At 41.9% G+C, this 7,206-nt stretch overlaps 1 pseudogene across 1 annotated transcript; it reads left to right on the top strand.

Annotated features, from left to right (window-relative positions):
* Window positions 1-1,444: 1,444 nt before the first annotated feature.
* On the top strand, window positions 1,445-2,275 carry LOC108313562 (annotated as a pseudogene). The gene has a single exon (XR_001829131.2). The product of XR_001829131.2 is annotated as a 60S ribosomal protein L8-like (transcript).
* The last annotated feature ends 4,931 nt before the right edge of the window (window positions 2,276-7,206 follow it).

Here is a 7,206-nt window from a genome sequence, read left to right as displayed (position 1 = left end):
GGAAAAAAACAAAATCTGTTCAACAGAGTAATTGTACACAACACAAAAGATTGGGACAAACACAAAATGCATATTGAAATCAGGTTCAGTCATGTGAAAATAAAAGGTCTTGTTGAGTGTCTAAGTCTTGTCATTGCTAACAGCTGGTTTTGTACTGTACCAGTAAACCCAGCCAAAGGCATTATAGTGAATGACTTCAGGAAGACTCCTATACACTTCAATTTTCCACTAATTCATAAAATTGACACATAAAATAGGATTTTATTTCCCTTGTTCATTCTATATCTTACCAGTCCTTATAATATACTTACATATGTATAGAAACTCAAGGCTTACAAAGCATATTCATGGTCTTTATTTTATCTGATGCTCCTCAAAATGTTGAGAGGGACTCTGACAAAGTCCCTCTCAAGCTGTTAATAAAGACATACCCAAGACTGGGTAATTGACAAAGGAAAGAGGTTTAATCAATTCACATTCAGCATGGCTGTGGAAGACTCAGGAAACTTACAATCATGGCAGAAGGGGAAGCAACTACGCCCTTCTTCACATTGTGACAGCAAAGAGAAGTTTGTACTATGTTACAGGTGAGAACGCTGACACGTAGAGGGGCAAGTACTTACCCGATCACCTTGGCTTGGCATAACGAAGCCTCACTTAAACCCATGATCTGATGTTTTCCATTTAACTGATGCACCTGAAATACAGGCAGATAAAATGAAGAGTTAGGGACACATATTAAAATACATTTAAGATGCACCAAAATTTCAACCTATCACTTGTAACACTTTTAGTTGTCCAACTCATTGGTGACCGTTGGCATTTAGAAGGGTCCAGGACAATTGCAAGATCCTAAATAATTTGCAAACCATATTAGAGGGTACGTTTTTACTGTTATTTATGTAGTAAATCTCTTTTTAATATATTAGAGCTTTATAAGAACAGATAATCCATTTTTGGAATAAATTTGTGTTTTAATTGGCCGAAGAGTTAAATCCATTTTTTTTTCTAGATTCTCTGGATAATTAAGAATTGGTAGTAAAAAGCAATCACATTTTTCCAGTAAAATAATATGCTCAGTTGTTTAAACCCACAGTCTTGATAAAAACAACCAAAAATTTTGGATACGACAGAAGAAAAAGAAGATTTTTTAAGTAACAAAAAGCATGGGGAAAATGCTGCTCTTGTATAAATTACAATTTCAAAAACTCAAGCAATAAATTTAGTTTAAAACAGTTCACAATGCCTGATAGAAACAAATGTGTAGTTCCTCCTCGTCCTGAAAGAATTCCCACAGTAATATTCCAAAGAAAATAATGCACTTATGATAGATAGATATACAGAGAGATCATCATCATTACAGAGAACTGGAAACAATAGCAGAGAAAGAAAGAGTTCTCCAAAGACCCTATATTTAAAAATAATCGCTCTTTCGGCCACGCTCGGGAGCAGGACCCGTCGCCATGGGCCGCGTGATCCGCGGACAGAGGCAGGGTGCCGGGTCTGTGTTCCGCGCACGTGAAGCACCGTAAGGGCGCCGCGCACCCGCGCGCCGTGGATTTCGCCGAGCGGCACGGCTACATCAAGGGCATCGTGAAGGACATCATCCACGACCCGGGCCGCGGCGCGCCCCTCGCCAAGGTGGTCTTCCGGGACCCGTACCGGTTTAAGAAGCGGACGGAGCTGTGCATTGCCGCCGAGGGCATTCATACGGGCCAGTTTGTGTATTGTGGCGAGAAGGCTCAGCTCAACATTGGCAATGTGCTCCCTGTGGGCACCATGCCTGAGGGTACCATCGTGTGCTGCTTGGAGACCGTGGCAAGCTGGCCCGGGCATCAGGGACTATGCCACCGTTATCTCCTACAACCCTGAGACCAAGAAGACCCGTGCGAAGCTGCCCTCTGGCTCCAAGAAGGCTATCTCCTCAGCCAACAGAGCTGTGGTTGGTGTGGTGGCTGGACGTGGCCGAATTGTTAAACCCATCTTGAAGGCTGGCCGGGCCTACCACAAATACAAGGCAAAGAGGAACCGCTGGCCACGAGTACGGGGTGTGGCCATGCATCCTGTGGAGCATCCTTTTGGTGGTGGCAACCACCAGCACATCGGCAAGCCCTCCACCATCCGCAGAGCTGCCCCTGCTGGCCGCAAAGTGGGTCTCATTGCTGCCCGTCGGACTAGACGTCTCCGGGGAACCAAGGCTGTGCAGGAGAAAGAGAACTAGTGCTGAGGGGCTCAATAAAGCTTGTCTTTATGCTAAAAAAATAAAAATAAAAAATAATCAGGGAAAACTTCTTTAAAAACAACTGTTCTTATAATGTACAAAGCTATAGCAAACTTGAAACAATCTCAGAAAAAGAAAGCTGTTACAAAATGACCAGCAGGGAATCTCTGTTCCCCACTGTCAGACACCACTTCAGTGGTCCCTGTAACTAACTATTGCTCTGGTCCTGAATAAAGTCTTTCTCAACATGTCAGAAAAAAAAAAAAAAAAAGAATTGCAAAATATGCCTCTGACAAAGGACTAATATCAAGAATCTACAAGGAACTCAACGAATTCAAGAAGAAAAAAAAACAAACTACCCCATTAAAAATTGGGAAAAGGACAAGAACAGATATTTTTTCAAAAATAAATAAATAAATAAATAAATAAATAAATAATACAAGTGTCCAACAAACACATGAAGAAATGTTGAGCATCACTAATCATTAGAGAAATGTTCATTAAAACCATGTTGAGAGATAATCTTATATCAGTCAGATTGCCCATTACTAAAAGAAAGAAAAAAAAAAAAAACAGATGTTGACTTGGATACAGAGCAAAGAGAACGCTTACATACTGTTGGTGGTGGGAATGTAAATTAGTTCAGCCTCTATGGAAAACAGTATAAAGATTTCTCAAAGAACTGAAAACAGAACTCCCATTTGACCCAGAAATGCAGAGAAATGAGAGTTTTCACTGGACACAGGGCAAGAAGCAAGCAGAATGCCTTTCATGGAGAGAAGCTGCATCTGTCCATACTTCAGCCATTAAATCAACAAATATTTCATGATCATCAGTTATTGCTATGAAAGGTAGATGCTGAGGGTAAAACAAGGAAGAAGATGAGAATGCCCAACTCCCATAGGGCACATATAAAAGCATAAAAACCTATTCAAATCATGTTTGAAAGAAGGCCAATGGCATTGCCTCCTGAGTCCACATGGGCCCATGTTTGTGGACATCAGCACATATTAAAAATATCTGTAATGTTCAATTGTGAGCCCCCTCCCCCTGATATGCCTATGCTTCATGTCCCCACCCAAATCTCATCTTGAATTGTAATCCTCATAATCCCCATAATTCCTGCTTGTCAAGGGAGAGTCCAGGTGGAGGTAACTGAATCTCAGGAGTGGTTTTCCCCATGCTGTCCTCATGATAATGTGTGAGTTCTCACAAGATCTGATGATTTTATAAAGGGATCTTCTCCATTTGTTTGGCACTTCTCCTTCATGCTATACATATAAGTTATATCTCACTTGGTAGAACCTCTGATCTAAATTTTGTGCACAAGGCTTAGTTCAAAGGAGATCTGAAATTCCTAGAAGTTTCTATTACAAATATTTAGTCTACTTTGGCATTTTGAATTTAAGAGTGATAAAACTTCTGCCTCACCCCAAATAACTTCCTTGACTATTTATGCAAGAAATATTACAATTGTGGTTTTAATCTTTAGCTTAAGCTAATCAGGAATTCTTCTTCTCCTTTTTGTTAGAATAAAAATTCTCCTACAGAGTTTCCAGACTGTGTCAAATAATTTACTTTTATCTTAATGTAGACCGTTTAATATATAAAAATCACAAATCAACAGCGAACCTTTATCATTGTTAGTTATTCTTCATGGTGCTCCATTTCCCCTGTATCTGGGTTGCTGCTTTCTTATAGATACAGTTTAGAGTTGGAAGGCACCTCTGTAATAGGAGGGGTCATGGTTATTGAGCACTCATTCTGTGTTGAGGGCTGGGATCTAGAGTTTCACTTTGATTATCCCATTAGTTATTTCAACAATGCCTTAAGATGGGCCTTGATATACCCATTATTATGGAGAAGGCTGTCAGACTCAGAGAGGTTAAGTGGCACGTTCAACACTACACAGCTAGTCAAGATTTAACACCAGTCCTTTCATAGCATTTTCTATGATGGCAAACTGCTTTGAAAAGGATCACATTTGAAAAGCCCTAGGAAGATGAGAAATGAGATGTTTTGAGTTCCAGTCTATATGGTTGACCATATGAAACTGCTGGCATTCCGTCTTGTTTCACTAACAAATGCAGTGATTCATACGGCTCCACCTAAGCCCAACCTGAGAGTCCCTTGGAGGGGCTCCCTGCAGTTCCATCCTCCATCTTCCAAGGATTCTTTACACACTCTGTATCAGGCTCTGTCATCTCTCAACTACTGACTGGAGAGGCAGAGGATCCTAGAATCAGCTGGTGACTTGGTTGAAAGTGTTGGATATTGCCCCGAAATCCTCACAGTAAAGTGTTGTCCAAGGCACGTATCCCTCTTGATTGCTGTGTTCCTGTCCGTGCAACCACATTCTGTGTCCTCAGACTTAATGCGTCTACTTGGGCTTCCTACTCAAGTTTCCTGCCTTGCTCTTCTTGTTTAGGATCATGAGTGCCATATGCAGCCTTTGCCCACCTCAACAGCATCTAGGAAAACAAGTTTGCTTGCAGTTTTGGATCAGAAATACTGGGCTCTGTTCATTTAGGCCCCTCTAGGAACACACCCTGAAACAAAGATATGAGTGAAAAGTGTATTTAGGAAGTGATTCTAGGAACGAGACAGGATGGTAAGAGAGCCAGTAAAAGATTTGCTATCAAACAAGTGATGAATGTGGTTAACTCAGCTCGACCCTGCTGGGGAAATCTGGGTGCTGATGTAGAAGTCTGAGCATTTATACAGTGGAGGGGAAGGGCACTAGGCTATATAAAAGCCAGCCTTTAGGAGAGCACCAAACTTGTCCAGGAGATAAGAATCTGTTACTTCTAGTGTGCTTGTCGGCAGACAGAGTGGGCTTTGGTGGATAGAGGAAGCCAGCAGGCAGAAGATGCAGACTCTAGTAATTAGAAGTTGACTGGCTCAGATGGGTTCAGTGGCTCACGCCTATAATTACAATCCTTTGTGAGGCCAAGGCTAGTGGATTGCCTGAGCTCAGGAGTTCGAGACCAGGCTAGGCAACACGGTGAAACCCTGTCTCTACTAAAATACAAAAAATTAGCCAGGCATGGTGGCATGTGCCTGTAGTCCCAGCTATTTGGGAGGCTGAAGCAGGAGAATTACAAGAACTCGGGAGGCAGAGGTTGCAGTGAGCCAAGATCATGCCACTGCACTCCAGCCTAGGCAATAGAGCAAGCCTCCATCTCAAAAAAAAAAAAAAAAGAAAGAAAAAAAAAGGAGTTGACTGGCTCTGGATGGAATATTCAGGGGCTGGTGATAGAGGGATACCTGCACTGGCTTTGAGTTCAATCTGCAATTTTATGTGGCCTTAGGCAAATCTTTGATATCTCTGAGTCTCCATTTACTAATGAAACTGTGAAATGGTGATATTTCACAAATTTTAGTAAATAGCAAAATGATGACAGTTGTTCTGTATTGATTAGAGATGTTATATACATGTAACGTAACATTTTACTGAAATCTATTTTATCCATTTTGGGCCGAGTTTTACAGAATTTAACCCTATCTCTGAATTATATTCTTGAACTCTCTGAGGAAGAACTCTGGGTTCTACCAGCTATTTGAACTTGGAAGTCGTTGGAGAGTCCTTGCTTATTCTGAACAGTAATGAGATTATAAGGCTATCTTGTCTTTGTTTTTTTAAGTTTCTTCCTAACAAAAGCTACTTCTGCCCCTGAGCAACTGTGTAAATCTCCTGCTTTTGACTTTTGTTTGGGAGTAATGATTTTTGAAGAATATTTGATGCTGTCTCAGAACCGACCTAAAACATATCTCACAGGTCCGCAAAGACAGGAGGTCCTGATGAATTTATTTTGGGCAGAGACTGGGCTACAATTCAGCCAGTGCTGGCCTGTTAGCCTTTCTTTTAAAAACTAGGAGTGATACTGGGGACACAGGGGCATGGATGAATGACCTTGATGCAGACAGAGGTCAAGTGGCCGTCAATTCTCCAACCAGGTTCCCAGTGGCAGGCTATGCGCTGGCTTCCTGCACCTTTGCTGCAGCTCACAAGCACCATCTAAGTCCATCTTGCTAAGGCATGAATCAAGCAATCAGCACAAACGTAGTCAGTAACTACCAGAAGCAGTGAATGGCAGCCGAAAGGGATTTGGACTCAGAGCTTATTTGGTTTGATCTGGGTAGATTTTAGTCTCTTGCAACTTCCATGCAATTTGATCACTTGGGTCTAATTTAGACTTTGAAGTGAGGCAGGCCTTTTACTCAAATTCCAACTCTGCCCCTCACAAGATGATCAAGATAACATATCTTTCTGTTTCCATTTTTATATAAAATGAAAGCAAAAACCATCTACTTAACAGGATTATTGTGAGGCTTAGCAATAAGTCTCGTAAAATTCTTGGCACAGAATCTGTGTTCAATAAATTACAGATGCCTCTGTGTCTTTCAGAGATATCTGGTGAGATGGCCCATAATCCCTATAAACTCAACATGTCAAGTAAATATCACATTTATTTACTTCTTCCCAAACAGACTTTTCCTCTGATATTATTTTGCCGCATTTTTTATTTTTCTTTTAAAATCGATTTGGCTTTTACGGCTCTTCATTTCAGATCTTTCCGTGTAGATCCACTCATCCTCGAATCCAACTGGTTTCCATTCACTGTGGCTCTCTCTGTCCCAACTCATCTTCACACTTCCGCTACCAGCATCGCTGTAGAACAATCCTTTTACCCAATGCAGCACAGGCCTCCACAGCCTCAGTGAGGAAGGTCACAGCCCCACACCTGGTAGGCAGTGATGTGGACTGACAAAACCCCAAGTCTGCCAGGAGTCATGAGGTGATCACGCATCATATCACTGGATTTTATGGGAGCAATTGCAGCCACAGAACGTGGAGTTGAGCGGACAAAGACACGCCTTGCAGAGAAGCCAAACCAAGACAGGGCCCATCCCTAGGGCCATGAGCATGAGCGTGAAGAAGGGGAAGTGAGGCTGGGATCCTGGTGCTCCAGGGGGTGACAGGA

This window comes from Cebus imitator, unplaced genomic scaffold, assembly GCF_001604975.1.
Source record: "Cebus imitator isolate Cc_AM_T3 unplaced genomic scaffold, Cebus_imitator-1.0 Scaffold139, whole genome shotgun sequence".
In the NCBI taxonomy this organism is placed as follows: Eukaryota; Metazoa; Chordata; class Mammalia; order Primates; family Cebidae; genus Cebus; species Cebus imitator.
The sequence above is the reverse complement of the archived record's forward strand: the minus strand, read 5'-3'. Positions and strand labels throughout refer to the sequence as shown.